Below are 15,984 nucleotides of genomic sequence, written 5' to 3' on the forward strand. Positions count from 1 at the left end.
TAATACATGTAGCTTATTTCTTAAATGCTTAATTTACTGTAGGACCCAATGAATGAATGAATGATTGAATTCAATTAACAGTCATTAAATTCGTTCATTATTTAAATTCAATCAGACCAATGAATGAAGCAATAATCGTGTGTTGATCTAACATGACAGCCATCTTACTGTGTGTGTGTGTGTGTGTGTTATGACCAGGCTAACTCTCTGACTGTTTTTGTTGCCTGCTTGCTGGCTGGCTGAAGAATTCTCAAGTTCTCATGTGGTTTTTAATCACTTTCCAACAGGCATTAACGTCAAGGAGGTAAACCAGGAAAACAAAACCGCTATATTTGGCGAGATATACGCGTCCATTGACACTTTGGCATTCACATTTGGTAATGTGTGAGTATGACTTTTTTCCATTTGACCTTTTTCAACACTTTGTCTTTTTAGTAACCTCTTGTCAAAGGGCCAGAGATTCGTGGTGTAGACAGCACTCGACACGTTCTGCTAACAGTCAAACGAACAAGTCTTGATTGTAATAGTTAACATTGAGCCTATTCAGCATTCCTACTCTGTCCACATGAATGTTTCACTTAAACCACACTGAGCATTGTTAGGTAGTGGTCTACATAAATATTAATGAACAATTAATTCATTTAAAAATTAAATATTAACTTGGACACTTGTCTTTATCCTCTAGCCTTGCACACTTGTCTTTATCCTCTGTCCTTGCACACTTGTCTTTATCCTCTCGCCTTGCACACTAGACTTTATCCTCTAGCCCTGCACACTTGGCTTTATCCTCTAGCCTTGCACACTTGTCTTTATCCTCTCGCCTTGCACACTTGTCTTTATCCTCTCGCCTTGCACACTTGTCTTTATCCTCTAGCCTTGCACACTTGGCTTTATCCTCTAGCCTTGCACACTTGGCTTTATCCTCTAGCCTTGCACACTTGGCTTTATCCTCTAGCCTTGCACACTTGGCTTTATCCTCTCGCCTTGCACACTTGGCTTTATCCTCTAGCCTTGCACACTTGGCTTTATCCTCTAGCCTTGCACACTTGGCTTTATCCTCTAGCCTTGCACACTTGGCACACTTGTCTTTATCCTCTAGCCTTGCACACTTGTCTTTATCCTCTAGCCTTGCACACTTGGCTTTATCCTCTAGCCTTGCACACTTGGCTTTATCCTCTAGCCTTGCACACTTGGCTTTATCCTCTAGCCTTGCACACTTGGCTTTATCCTCTAGCCTTGCACACTTGGCTTTATCCTCTAGCCTTGCACACTTGGCTTTATCCTCTAGCCTTGCACACTTGGCTCTATCCTCTAGCCTTGCACACTTGGCTCTATCCTCTAGCCTTGCACACTTGGCTTTATCCTCTAGCCTTGCACACTTGGCTTTATCCTCTAGCCTTGCACACTTGGCTCTATCCTCTAGCCTTGCACACTTGTCTTTATCCTCTAGCCTTGCACACATGGCTTTATCCTCTAGCCTTGCACACTTGGCTTTATCCTCTAGCCTTGCACACTTGTCTTTATCCTCTAGCCTTGCACACATGGCTCTATCCTCTAGCCTTGCACACTTGGCTTTATCCTCTAGCCTTGCACACTTGGCTTTATCCTCTAGCCTTGCACACTTGGCTTTATCCTCTAGCCTTGCACACTTGGCTTTATCCTCTAGCCTTGCACACTTGTCTTTATCCTCTAGCCTTGTACACATGGCTTTATCCTCTAGCCTTGCACACATGGCTTTTTCCTCTAGCCTTGCACACATGGCTTTATCCTCTCGCCTTGCACACTTGTCTTTATCCTCTAGCCTTGCACACTTGGCTCTATCCTCGAGCCTTGCACACTTGTCTTTTTGTAATTTGATTGAATAAACATGTTTTAACACCTTAGTCTTGGAACACTTAATTTTTCTCAGTATTGCTAATTTTGTCTTCGTTATTAGTTGATGTGAATAAATAGGCCTATGTTTAAACCTCTAGTTTCGGATACTTACTGCTTTGCTCGTCTTGATAAATGCTGACTCTTGTCTTCTTTCTGACTTCCTCTTCAGAGTGTCTGACTTTCTTATGGGAGATGTGGACAGCCAATCAGGGTTGGGGATCCCACCGACCAGGAGAAGCAGGGTATGCCACCAGACACTGACTCTGTGAACCATTCTAAATGTAGTCTAAACCCTGTTGAGTTGAGTTGAATGTTCGTTTTACAGAACGTTTTCAGTAAAGTAGATACAAGAAGAAAAACAAAATATTTTGTTAGTTTTTTTGTGATCGAATGTCTTCTTTTTTTTTGCAAAACAGTTCCAAAAAGACCAAATGCAGACAACTATATTAAAGACATGTCTCCATGTTGTGTTATTTCTAGTCTTCTGAGAATCTCTCCGTGGATTCTGGGAGATGCGTTCCAGAGAAGGATACTGGTTGGAAGAATGACCTAGTGGATTCTGGGAGATGCGTTCCAGAGAAGGATGCTGGGTGGAAGAATGACCTAGTGGATTCTGGGAGATGCGTTCCAGAGAAGGATACTGGGTGGAAGAATGACCTAGTGGATTCTGGGAGATGCGTTCCAGAGAAGGATACTGGGTGGAAGAATGACCTAGTGGATTCTGGGAGATGCGTTCCAGAGAAGGATGCTGGGTGGAAGAATGACCTAGTGGGTAAGAGTCTCATTTGAGTTATTTCTTCTCTCGCTCCTTTTTCCTTCTCTTTTTTCTTCTTCTTCTGTTTCTTCTTCTGTTTCTTTAGATTAGCCAAGGAGGTAAATTTGTCTGTTCCAAACGACCAAGTTTACACCTTCATTGTTGCAGCAGGATGTTAATTCTTGTAATTACCCATCCTGGGTCCGGGAGCGTTGTCATCAACTACAGTAATTAGCATAACGCAGCGGACAAAAAACTAGTGCCCCCGAGATTCAACAGGTTTTAAGACTAAAACTAATAATAGTTTTTTGGTAGATGTCTGTATCTGTAGGACTGTTTTAGAACCATGTCATTTATTGGGCTGCCATGCTTCATGGTTGGGTTCCGCTTTTCTCAGAGACTGTGATTTTTTACTGTGGTCTGAGAGAGGTGTTAGTGGGCTGACTTTGAAGGCTCTGAGAGACTCTGGGTTTAGGTCGGTGAGGAAGTTGTCTACAGTGCTGCTGCCAAGGGATGAGCTGTAGGTGTACCAACCAAAAGAGTCCCCTCTCAGCCTACCATTGACTATGTACAGACCCAGTGTTCCACAGAGCTGTAGGTGTACCTAGAGCCCCTGCCTACCATTGACTATGTACAGACCCAGTGTTCCACAGAGCTGTAGGTGTACCTACCTAAAGAGTCCCCTCTCAGCCTACCATTGACTATGTACAGACCCAGTGTTCCACAGAGCTGTAGGTGTACCTACCTAAAGAGTCCCCTCTCAGCCTACCATTGACTATGTACAGACCCAGTGTTCCACAGAGCTGTAGGTGTACCTAAAGAGTCCCCCTAAAGAGTCCCCAGTGTTCCACAGAGCTGTAGGTGTACCTCAGCCCCTACCATTGACTATGTACAGACCCAGTGTTCCACAGAGCTGTAGGTGTACCTACCTAAAGAGTCCCCCCCAGCCTACCATTGACTATGTACAGACCCAGTGTTCCACAGAGCTGTAGGTGTACCTACCTAAAGAGTCCCCTCTCAGTCTACCATTGACTATGTACAGACCCAGTGTTCCACAGAGCTGTAGGTGTACCTACCTAAAGTCCCCTCTCAGTCTACCATTGACTCTGTACAGACCCAGTGTTCCACAGAGCTGTAGGTGTACCAACCTAAAGAGTCCCCTCTCAGCCTACCATTGACTATGTCCAGACCCAGTGTTCCACAGATCTGTAGGTGTACCGACCTAAAGGTCCCCTCTCAGTCTAGTACAGACCTACAGAGCTGTAGGTGTACCAAGAGTCCCCTGACTATGTACAGACCCAGTGTTCCACAGAGCTGTAGGTGTACCTACCTAAAGAGTCCCCTCTCAGCCTACCATTGACTATGTACAGACCCAGTGTTCCACAGAGCTGTAGGTGTACCTACCCCCTCTAAACTATGTAGACCCAGTGTTCCACAGAGCTGTAGGTGTACCTACCTAAAGAGTCCCCTCCATTGACTATGTACAGACCCAGTGTTCTACCATTGACTATGTACAGACCCAGTGTTCCACAGAGCTGTAGGTGTACCTACCTAAAGAGTCCCCCTCAGTCTACCATTGACTATGTACAGACCCAGTGTTCCACAGAGCTGTAGGTGTACCTACCTAAAGAGTCCCCTCTCAGCCTACCATTGACTATGTACAGACCCAGTGTTCCACAGAGCTGTAGGTGTTCCACCTGTACCTACCTAAAGAGTCCCCTCTCAGCCTACCATTGACTATGTACAGACCCAGTGTTCCACAGAGCTGTAGGTGTACCTACCTAAAGAGTCCCCCTCTCAGCCTACCATTGACTATGTACAGACCCAGTGTTCCACAGAGCTGTAGGTGTACCTACCTAAAGAGTCCCCTCAGTCTACCATTGACTATGTACAGACCCAGTGTTCCACCATTGACTACCATTGACTATGTACAGACCCAGTGTTCCACAGAGCTGTGTAGGTGTACCTACCTAAAGAGTCCCCTCTCAGTCTACCATTGACTATGTACAGACCCAGTGTTCCACAGAGCTGTAGGTGTACCTACCTAAAGAGTCCCCTCTCAGTCTACCATTGACTATGTACAGACCCAGTGTTCCACAGAGCTGTGTAGGTGTTGACCCCAGTACCTGTAGGTAAAAAGAGTCCCCCCTCAGCCTACCATTGACTATGTACAGACCCAGTGTTCCACAGAGCTGTAGGTGTACCTACCTAAAGAGTCCCCTCTCAGCCTACCATTGACTATGTACAGACCCAGTGTTCCACAGAGCTGTAGGTGTACCTACCTAAAGAGTCCCCTCTCAGCCTACCATTGACTATGTACAGACCCAGTGTTCCACAGAGCTGTAGGTGTACCTACCTAAAGAGTCCCCTCTCAGCCTACCATTGACTATGTACAGACCCAGTGTTCCACAGAGCTGTAGGTGTACCTACCTAAAGAGTCCCCTCTCAGCCTTGACCATTGACTATGTACAGACCCAGCCTGTTGTACCCCAGTGTCAGAGCTGTAGGTGTACCTACCTAAAGAGTCCCCTCTCAGCCTACCATTGACTATGTACAGACCCAGTGTTTGACCAGACAGAGCTGTAGGTGTACCTACCTAAAGAGTCCCCAGCCTACCATTGACAGTACAGACCCAGTACAGAGCTGTATTGACTATGTACAGACCCAGTGTTCCACAGAGCTGTAGGTGTACCTACCTAAAGAGTCCCCTCTCAGCCCACCATTGACTATGTACAGACCCAGTGTTCCACAGAGCTGTAGGTGTACCTACCTAAAGAGTCCTACCATTGACTGTATGTTCCACAGAGCTGTAGGTGTACCACCTAAAGTCCCCTCTCAGTTCCATTGACTATGTACAGACCCAGTGTTCCACAGAGCTGTAGGTGTACCTACCTAAAGAGTCCCCTCTCAGCCTACCATTGACTATGTACAGACCCAGTGTTCCACAGAGCTGTTGTACCACCCCTCTCAGTCTACCATTGACTATGTACAGACCCAGTGTTCCACAGAGCTTCAGGAGCTTTTTGTTTGTTTGTCACTTTGTCATAGTTGTTTCTGAGGAGGATATGTGGGGAGGGAAAGGTTGTTGCTTCCTGGTCGGTGTTTATCCCCATGACTGTTAATAGTGTCTGGTTCTTCTGCTGTTCTGGCATTCAGGTCTCCACAGACCAGGACGTTGCCTTGGGCCTAAAAGGGACTCATCTCCCCCTCTAGAATGGAGGAACTCTCTTCATTGAAGCACAGGGACTGTATGTGGAGGAAGACGTTTTTATCTGTCAAGATCATTTCAACATTTCAACATTTCTAAATCTGTCAAGATTGTTGATTTTTAACCAGATAAAGAATTCTCCTGTTTTTGATCAATTCGATTGAATGATTTAGTTCAGATTTAGACCATATTGTCATTCCCCCTGAGTCTCTGCCCTGTGTGATTCCTTTTAATTTAGTGGATGGTGTGATTATCTCCCTTTAACCCAGTAGACAGCCAGTGGAAACATCACCTCTGCACCATGTTTCCTGTCGTACTACAGTATCAACATCATCAATATCTTTCAGGAAGTCTGGGTTTCTGCTCTTTCGTCCAAAAGTAAAGGACTCCAATCCTGGTTCATTCCACACAACGTAAAAATATTTCATAACTGTTTTTCTCTCTCTTTACCGTCAAAATGAGACAATCCAACAAGAATGATTAAAATAGGATTTTTAAATTAACGTTAACTCTTATTATGCAAATGTGATTTGTTTATCATTTAAGATGGCATTTGTGTCATGCCACTTGGGTGGATGTCGTGTGAGGATGGTGGAGTTGTTGTGCTCATCTTACCGTGACCCTCGGCCTATCACATGTGAGCATCCGTGACCCTGGGCCTATCACATGTGAGCATCCGTGACCCTGGGCCTATCACATGTGAGCATCCGTGACCCTGGGCCTATCACATGTGAGCATCCGTGACCCTGGGCCTATCACATGTGAGCATCTGTGACCCTGGGCCTATCACATGTGAGCATCCGTGACCCTGGGCCTATCACATGTGAGCATCCGTGACCCTCGGCCTATCACATGTGAGCATCCGTGACCCTCGGCCTATCACATGTGAGCATCCGTGACCCTCGGCCTATCACATGTGAGCATCCGTGACCCTCGGCCTATCATGTGAGCATCCGTGACCCTCGGCCTATCACATGTGAGCATCCGTGACCCTGGGCCTATCACATGTGAGCATCCGTGACCCTGGGCCTATCACGTGAACATCCGTGACCCTGGGCCTATCACATGTGAGCATAGTAGACTCAGCATGTGTTTGTCCACTCATTTCATTGGTGGAGGCTGGGCCAGTTCCTCCTCTTACAGCCTGCTGGGCTGTGGTCCGGGGTGTTGTCTTTGTGATCTTGGGGGAGTGGAGATTGCGCCGCTGTTCCTGGGTTGAGAGGTCAGGCTGCTGTTTTAAAGCTACGTCCTTGAGAGTCTTGGCAAGGATTGGGAACTGTCTCCCTGTACAGTTTGAGTTGAGTTTGAGTTTATTTTTATTTTTACAGGGACAGTGCACATTAATCAACATTTCAGTAAAAGTGCCGGTTTTAGCCAGCCGGCTAATTTTCAACCGCAGTCGCTGGGCAGGTTATTAAAAACAATTACAATATAGACAATAGCAACATAGAACAAGCAAGACATAGCAACATAGGACAAGCAAGACGTAGCATACAGACAGAACAACATAGAGCAAAAAGCAGCAAGACAAAATTCATAAAAGCAACAAAGTGTTTCCACACCTCACAAGCTACAGACAACAGGTGAACATTGTCACAGAGACAACCCCGTTCTAGAGTGGGATATTGGGTCGCTGGTGTTTTTATTCTTTGGATTGTAGCAGGGTGGAAGTCCATCCTCTGAAGAAGGGTTGACACCATGATCCTTGAGTTGGGGAAGATTGCAGAGGCCTTCTCAATCACTCCCCGTAGTGAAGTCTCCACCCTCTCCTGCTGAGCACGCAGGTCGTTGCTTCCGGTGTGTATGATTATGTGGCTCGGCGACCCGAGATGGGCCTTATCAAGCAGCTCCATGGCCCTCTGCCTTGTTGGGCACCACACCTTTCTCCTTTTGTGTCGAGGGTAAAAGTTTCTTCTCCTGAACAAACTTCCCATTTGAGTCCATCAACAGGACGATGTCAGCCAGTGTTTCTTCTGGACTGGAGGGGGTGGAGTGGGGGCTGGTGGGTGTTGGAGCTGGAGCTGGGGTGTGGCTGGTCTATTTCTTCTGGACTGGAGGGGGTGGAGTGGGGGCTGGTGGGTGTTGGAGCTGGGGTGTGGCTGGTCTATTTCTTCTGGACTGGAGGGGGTGGAGTGGGGGCTGGTGGGTGTTGGAGCTGGAGCTGGAGCTGGGGTGTGGCTGGTCTATTTCTTCTGGACTGGAGGGGGCAGAGGGGGGCTGGTGGGTGTTGGAGCTGGGGTGTGGCTGGTCTATTTCTTCTGGACTGGAGGGAGTGGAGTGGGGGTGGGTGTTGGAGCTGGGGTGTGGCTGGTCTATTTCTTCTGGACTGGAGGGGGTGGAGTGGGGGCTGGTGGGTGTTGGAGCTGGAGCTGGGGTGTGGCTGGTCTATTTCTTCTGGACTGGAGGGAGTGGAGTGGGGGTGGGTGTTGGAGCTGGGGTGTGGCTGGTCTATTTCTTCTGGACTGGAGGGGGTGGAGTGGGGGCTGGTGGGTGTTGGAGCTGGGGTGTGGCTGGTCTATTTCTTCTGGACTGGAGGGGGCAGAGGGGGGGCTGGTGGGTGTTGGAGCTGGGGTGTGGCTGGTCTATTTCTTCTGGACTGGAGGGGGTGGAGTGGGGGCTGGTGGGTGTTGGAGCTGGGGTGTGGCTGGTCTGTGCCGGTGCTGTTGTCAGTGGGAGGCTGTTCTGTGGGCTGGGGGGAGGCGTGCACTAGGCAGGGCTGGGTGAGGTCTGGCTGGGTGAGTTGGGCTCCTCTGCTGTGTGAGGGCAGGGCTGGGTGAGGTCTGGCTGGGTGAGTTGGGATCCTCTGCTGTGTGAGGGCAGGGCTGGGTGAGGTCTGGCTGGTTGAGTTGGGCTCCTCTGCTGTGTGAGGGCAGGGCTGGGTGAGGTCTGGCTGGTTGAGTTGGGATCCTCTGCTGTGTGAGGGCAGGGCTGGGTGAGGTCTGGCTGGGTGAGTTGGGCTCCTCTGCTGTGTGAGGGCAGGGCTGGGTGAGGTCTGGCTGGGTGAGTTGGGATCCTCTGCTGTGTGAGGGCAGGGCTGGGTGAGGTCTGGCTGGGTGAGTTGGGCTCCTCTGCTGTGTGAGGGCAGGGCTGGGTGAGGTCTGGCTGGGTGAGTTGGGCTCCTCTGCTGTGTGAGGGCAGGGCTGGGTGAGGTCTGGCTGGGTGAGTTGGGCTCCTCTGCTGTGTGAGGGCAGGGCTGGGTGAGGTCTGGCTGGGTGAGTTGGGCTCCTCTGCTGTGTGAGGGCAGGGCTGGGTGAGGTCTGGCTGGGTGAGTTGGGATCCTCTGCTGTGTGAGGGCAGGGCTGGGAGAGGTCTGGCTGGGTGAGTTGGGCTCCTCTGCTGTGTGAGGGCAGGGCTGGGTGAGGTCTGGCTGGGTGAGTTGGGATCCTCTGCTGTGTGAGGGCAGGGCTGGGTGAGGTCTGGCTGGGTGAGTTGGGCTCCTCTGCTGTGTGAGGGCAGGGCTGGGTGAGGTCTGGCTGGGTGAGCTGGGCTCCTCTGCTGTATGAGGGCAGGGCTGGGTGAGGTCTGGCTGGGTGAGCTGGGCTCCTCTGCTGTGTGAGGGCAGGGCTGGGTGAGGTCTGGCTGGGTGAGTTGGGATCCTCTGCAGTGTGAGGGCAGGGCTGGGTGAGGTCTGGCTGGGTGAGTTGGGCTCCTCTGCTGTGTGAGGGCAGGTCATAGAGTGGTGATCGAGCTGCTCCTGCAGCCTGTCCTCTGTTCTCTGTCTCTCCTGCAGTCAGCCAGCTCTCTCTTGAGTCCGTCTCTCTCTTGCTGAACCTCTTTCAGCTGTGTTGCAAGGCTGCTGTCCTGCTCTGTCCTCACCTTGGTTAGGAGCTCCTCTAAGGTGTGGTCGTCTGGTGTCTGTTTGCTCACACTCTCCCTGAGCAGGACCACCTCCCCCTCCAGTTTGGTGAACTCATCCCTCATGGCAGCCATGGTGGTGAGGTGGGCCTGAGCCTGCTCTGCACTGAGGGGGTTGTTCTCCTCCTGGGGCGTGTCCTCCACTATGGTGGGAAGAGAGGTGCTGGATGTGCCTTTTTGGGTGGGGAGAGTAGGGATGAGGGTGGTTCTGCTGAGAGGGCATGTCACTGGTGGTGTCCTTCTCTCTCTCTGCTCTCTCCTTAATGGTCTGAAAGGCTGTTTCAAACAGCCTAATGTTACCTTGCACCATGACAGTCCCGGTCTTGTAGAGGTTTATTGTTATCATGGTGCTGTCAGGGGGCTGTCTGACTTTCTGCTTCCACCCATTACAGAGCGCCATGCGTTTGGCTGGTCAGTGAAGAAGATGAGATTACTCATATCACAGTTTTTTGTGTAGGTCTACAAAAAGAGTTTCTGGCCTCTTGCTTTAGTAGTTTCTGTTTTAAAAGCTTTCCCCGTTGTGTCATTTTTGTACTCTGGAAGGTGGAGAATGGACACTGAGGGGGGACATGGTGCCTGTGGGCTCTGCTGCTGCTGCTGCTGCTCCGCTGTCCCGCTGTCATGGCAACCAGTTTTATTTGTCTTCAGCTGTTGCTACCTAGTTAGCTCTAATTTAGCTAAAAAAAAAAATCTGCAAAAATAATGAACAAAATATTTACACACAAAAAAAAAACTGAAAATATGTTTAAAGTTAGAGTCCTTGCTCCTTTCTGGTTGACTCACTCAGTTTGGTTGTTTGATGTAGTTGTATTAACTCCGCTTGCAAGGTTTGTTCTAGCTAAACTTTTCTGGCTAGCTTGATAGCCTGCTGGCTAGGTTTTTGATGTGTAGCTAGCGAGAGTCAACTTAATTTGTCAACTTAAAGTTAGCTTTTTTTTTCTATTCTGATTGAATCAAGTTGTTCATCACTTCTTCTTTTTACATCCAGTGTTTCTCCTTTGCTTTATTGGCATAACAATGTACATATTGCCACTATGGATATTGACAATATTCAAATAATAAGAATCAAAACTGTTACTGTTGTCCCGTTGACAACAGTAACCAAGGGTCAAAACAACCATACGTTGAACAATAACAATAAGCATATAAGACAAGAGGTTGATTGGTCTGTCAGACACTGTCCCTCATCTTATGGCAGGCAGCGATGTCGTGCTCTGCCAACCCACAGCTCTCTGCGTCCTCCCCCAACAGGATGGGTAGCCTGTCCTCATCAAAACCTTGAGTGTCATTTCCTCAAATTTGGCACGTTTGACATTTTGTAAGGAAATGCAGCTCTGTCTCAATGGTTGCACAGCCTTCTCTCTCTCGCTGTTTGCTTTATTGGACAAAACAATGTACATATTGCCAAAGCTTTCTTTGGAGATTTACAATATTAACATAATCAAAATTGCCAACGGGACAACAATAACCAAGGGTCAAAATAGCCATACATTGAACAATAAGCATATAGGACATGTGCAGGTTGATTGGTCTGTCAGACACTGTCCCTCATCTTATGGCAGATGTAGTGCGCTGCCAACCCACAGCTCTCTGCATCCTCCCCCGACAGGATGGGAAGTCTTCTCATCAAGAGGTCTTTGAAACCTTGAATAAGGGTTTCAAATTTGGGGGAATGACACTCTAATTGTTTTATATTTTTACATTTTGTCAGGAAATGCAGCTCCGTCTCTGGTTCTGCTGTTGTGCAGTGGTTGCACAGCCTTTCCTCTACAGGGAGCCAGGCTTTCCTGTGTCTCAATGGCAAGGCTGTGCTCACTGAGCCTGCACTATGTCAAGGTTTTTCTAAGGTTTTGAGCAGTAACCATGGTCAATAACCCATAATGACACAGTAAAAACAGTTTTTTTTTCTTAACATTTTGCAAATGTATTTTGAATTAAAAAAATTAAAAATCATATTTACATAAGTATTCAGATCCTTTACTCAGTACTTTGTTGAAGCACCTTTGGCAGTGATTACAGTCTCAAGTCTTCTTGGGTATGACTCTACAAGCTTGGCACACCAGTATTTGGGGAGTTTCTCCCATTTCTTCTCTGCAGATCCTCTCAAGCTCTGTCAGGTTGGATGGGGAGCGTTGCTGCAGTTAAGGTTTAAGTCCAGGCTCTGGCTGGGCCACTCAAGGACATTTAGAGATTTGTCTTGGCTGTGTGCTTAGGGTCGTTGTCCTGTTGGAAGGTGGACTTCGCCCTGAGAACCAGTACGCTCAGGATTTCATCAAGGATCTTTCCCTTTCCATTGATCCTGACAAAAGTGTTCATTTAACCTTTATTTAACTAGGTAAGTCAGTTAAGACCAAATCGTATTTACAATGACAGCCTAGGAACAGTGGGTTAACAGCCTTCGTTCTGGGGCAGAACGACAGATTTGTACCTTGTACCCCGGCCAAACTTGGACAAGCTTGGCCAATCTTGCGTCGACCTATGGGTCTCCCAATCACAGCCAGATGAGATACAGCCTGGATTTGAACCAGGGACTGTAGTGATGCCTCTTGCACTGAGATGCAGTGCCTTAGACCGGTGCACCAAACGGGAGCCCTGTACTAAGCCTGGCGCTGAAAAACATCCCCACAGCATGATGCTGCCACCAGCCACCACCACAGTTCACCGTAGGGATGGTACCAGGTTTACTCCAGACGTGATGCTTGGCATTCAGACCAAGAGTTGAATGTTGGTTTCATCAGACCAGAGAATCTATTTTCTCATGGTCTAAGAGTCCTTTAGGTGCCTTTTGGCAAACTCCAAGTGGGCTGTCATGTGCCTTTTACTGAGGAGTGGCTTCCGTCTGGCCACTCCACCATAAAGGCCTGATTGGTGGTGCTGCAGAGATTGTTGTCCGTCTGGAAGGTTTTCTCATCTCCACAGACTCTGGAGCTCTGTCAGAGTAACCAACGGTTCTTGGTGACCTCCTTGACCAAGGCCCTTCTCCCTCGATTGCTCAGTTTAGGAAGAGTCATGGTGGTTCCAAACTTCCATTTAAAAATTATGGAGGCCACTGTGTTCTTGGGGACCTTTAATGTTGCAACAATTTTTTTGATACCCTTCCCCAGATCTGTGCCTCCACACAATCCTGTCTCGGAGCTCTATGGACAATTCTTCAGACCTCATGGCTTGGTTTTTGCTCTGACAGGCCGTGTCAACTATGGGACCTTATATAGACAGGTGTGTGTCTAACCAAATCATGTCCAATCAATTGAATTTACCACAGGTGGACTCCAATCAAGTTGTAGAAACGTCTCAAGGATGATCAGTGGAAATAGGATGCACCTGAGCTCAACTTCAAGTCTCATAGTAAAGTGTCTGAATATAAATCTGGTATTTGTTTATGCTTTGTCATTATGGGGTATTGTGTGTAGATTGAGGGAGGGGGGGGGGTTTGAATTGTAGAATAAGGCTGTTATGTAACAAAATGTGAAATTCAAGGGGTCTGAATACTTTCCCGAATACGCTGTATATTTTAACCTCTAGTTAAATTCTGGCAAAGGTCCATCTTTAGCTCATTGGTCCTGTCCATATTCATGTTATTTCTGCAAAAAGATCATTATTTTGTTGTGTAGTAAAATGGCCCTGGCATTTGAGTGAGTGGTGTCTTTCTGGTTCACTTTTAAGACTGGAGAGGAGAGGCTATTAAGTGAGGACGTTTTTAGACAGGCAGGCAGACAGGCAGACAGGCAGACAGGCAGACAGGCAGACAGACAGACAGGCAGACAGACAGGCAGACAGACAGACAGGCAGGCAGGCAGGCAGGCAGGCAGGCAGGCAGACAGACAGACAGACAGACAGACAGACAGACAGACAGACAGACAGACAGACAGACAGACAGACAGACAGACAGACAGACAGACAGACAGACAGACAGACAGACAGACAGACAGACAGACAGTGTAGCCTAGTCCTCGGGTTCTGCCCCAGCATTGGTGTTGCACTGATAATACAACAGCAGACCTGGGTTCAGATATTATTCCAAATATTTCAAATATGTTGAGCAATTGACTTTTAAGAAGGAACACTAAAATAAAAGCTAGTCCATCAGGGAGAATAAAAAATATAAAAAAATCCCAAAACAATTTAATTTAGCACTATTAATTTTGTTTGAGCAAAGAAACACATCGTTAGTAGAGCTCGGTGATCTGGACAAACAGTCAAACGACCACACATTGACCCATTTTGCTTGATAAGATAAATACAACAATAATATTGTTTAATGCACAGTTACTTTCCGTTAGTGGCAGGGCTCTAGACTAAATGTTTTGAGTGCCAAGTAAGACATGAACCATGTTGTCTATTTCCTCTTACATGTTCAGGGAATGCATGGTGGATATTTTGATGTCAACAGCAGGGATCCAGAATAACCCGATGTATTTTTGATGTCAACAGTAGGGACCCAGAATAATCCGATGTATTTTTGATGTCAACAGTAGGGATCCAGAATAATCGGATGTATTTTTGTCTCTTTAGAGTTTTTATTTTTGCATGTTTTTGTTGTTGTTGTCCTCAGTTATATGCAACACCATTTACCACCCGAGGAAGTGGGAACTCAAAACACATTAGCTAGTTTGCAAACTTTTGAATATATTGTTGCTAGATATCCAATAACAATACCTTTTTTGCATCCATTCCTCTGCCGTATCGTCTCAATGACTTTCTCTGCTTGTGAAGTGGTGTTATGTCCTCTACATTAACTGTTGAGAAATAATTATAATACTCAAATACAGCTGAGAACCTCCTTTTTTATATATATATTTTTACCTTTATTTTACTATGCAAGTCAGTTAAGAACAAATTCTTATTTTCAATGACGGCCTAGGAACAGTGGGTTAACTGCCTGTTCAGGGGCAGAACGACAGATTTGTACCTTGTCAGCTCGGGGGTTTGAACTTGCAATCTTCCGGTTACTAGTCCAACGCTGTGGTTAGGAACCCCCTCACCCCCCCCCCCCCCCATGTGGTTAGGAACCTCCCCCTCATCCCCCCCAATGTGGTTAGGAACCTCCCCCTCATCCCCCCCCAATGTGGTTAGGAACCCCCCCCCTCATCCCCCCAATGTGGTTAGGAACCTCCCCCTCATCCCCCCCCCCCCTCCCCCTCAATGTGGTTAGGAACCTCCCCCTCATCCCCCCCCAATGTGGTTAGGAACCTCCCCCTCATCCCCCCCCCAATGTGGTTAGGACCCCCTTTCCCCCTCACCCCCCATGTGGTTAGGAACCTCCCCCTCATCCCCCCCAATGTGGTTAGGAACCTCCCCCTCATCCCCCCATGTGGTTAGGAACCCCCCCCCTCCCCCCCATGTGGTTAGGACCCCCCCCCATGTGGTTAGGAACCTCCCCCTCATCCCCCCAATGTGGTTAGGAACCCCCCATCCCCCCCCCTCATCCCCCCATGTGGTTAGGAACATGTGGTTAGGACCCCCCCCCCTCATGTGGTTAGGAAACCCCACCTCCCCCTCATCCCCCCATGTGGTTAGGAACCCCCACACTGTAACGACAGTATGATAGATGCTCCTCTTGACCTTCATATCCAGGCCCAGAGGTGGCGCTATCTGAGGAGGAGGAGGATGTTGACCTGACGCTGCAGAAGAACGACAGCGGGGTGGAGTCTGCTCTGCTCTATGCCAAGGCCTGGTCTAAGTACACCAAAGATCTGCTGGCCTGGGTCGACAAACGCCTGGGACTGGGTTAGTTAGACACGTGCATTCACCTGCAAGCATGCACACACGCATGACCTACACACACATACACGGCTCACACATACACGGCTCACACATACACGGCTCACACATACACGGCTCACACATACACCGCTCACACATACACGGCTCACACATACACGGCTCACACATACACCGCTCACACATACACCGCTCACACATACACCGCTCACACATACACCGCTCACACATACACCGCTCACACATACACCGCTCACACATACACCGCTCACACATACACCGCTCACACATACACCGCTCACACATACACGGCTCACACATACACGGCTCACACATACACGGCTCACACATACACGGCTCACACATACACGGCTCACACACGGCTCACACATACACGCTCACACATACACACATACACGCTCACATACACGGCTCACACATACACGGCTCACACATACACGGCTCACACATACACGGCTCACACATACACGGCTCACACATACACGTCTCACGGCTCACACACGGCTCACACATACACGGCTCACACATACACCGCTCACACATACACGGC

General features: G+C 48.3%; 1 pseudogene; it reads left to right on the plus strand.

Moving 5' to 3' along the window:
- LOC135558087 (rho GTPase-activating protein 29-like) overlaps window positions 1–15,984 on the plus strand; it is a 72,345-nt pseudogene that overhangs the window by 19,613 nt on the left and 36,748 nt on the right.

This window comes from Oncorhynchus masou, chromosome 17 (assembly GCF_036934945.1).
Source record: "Oncorhynchus masou masou isolate Uvic2021 chromosome 17, UVic_Omas_1.1, whole genome shotgun sequence".
Taxonomy (NCBI): domain Eukaryota; kingdom Metazoa; phylum Chordata; class Actinopteri; order Salmoniformes; family Salmonidae; genus Oncorhynchus; species Oncorhynchus masou.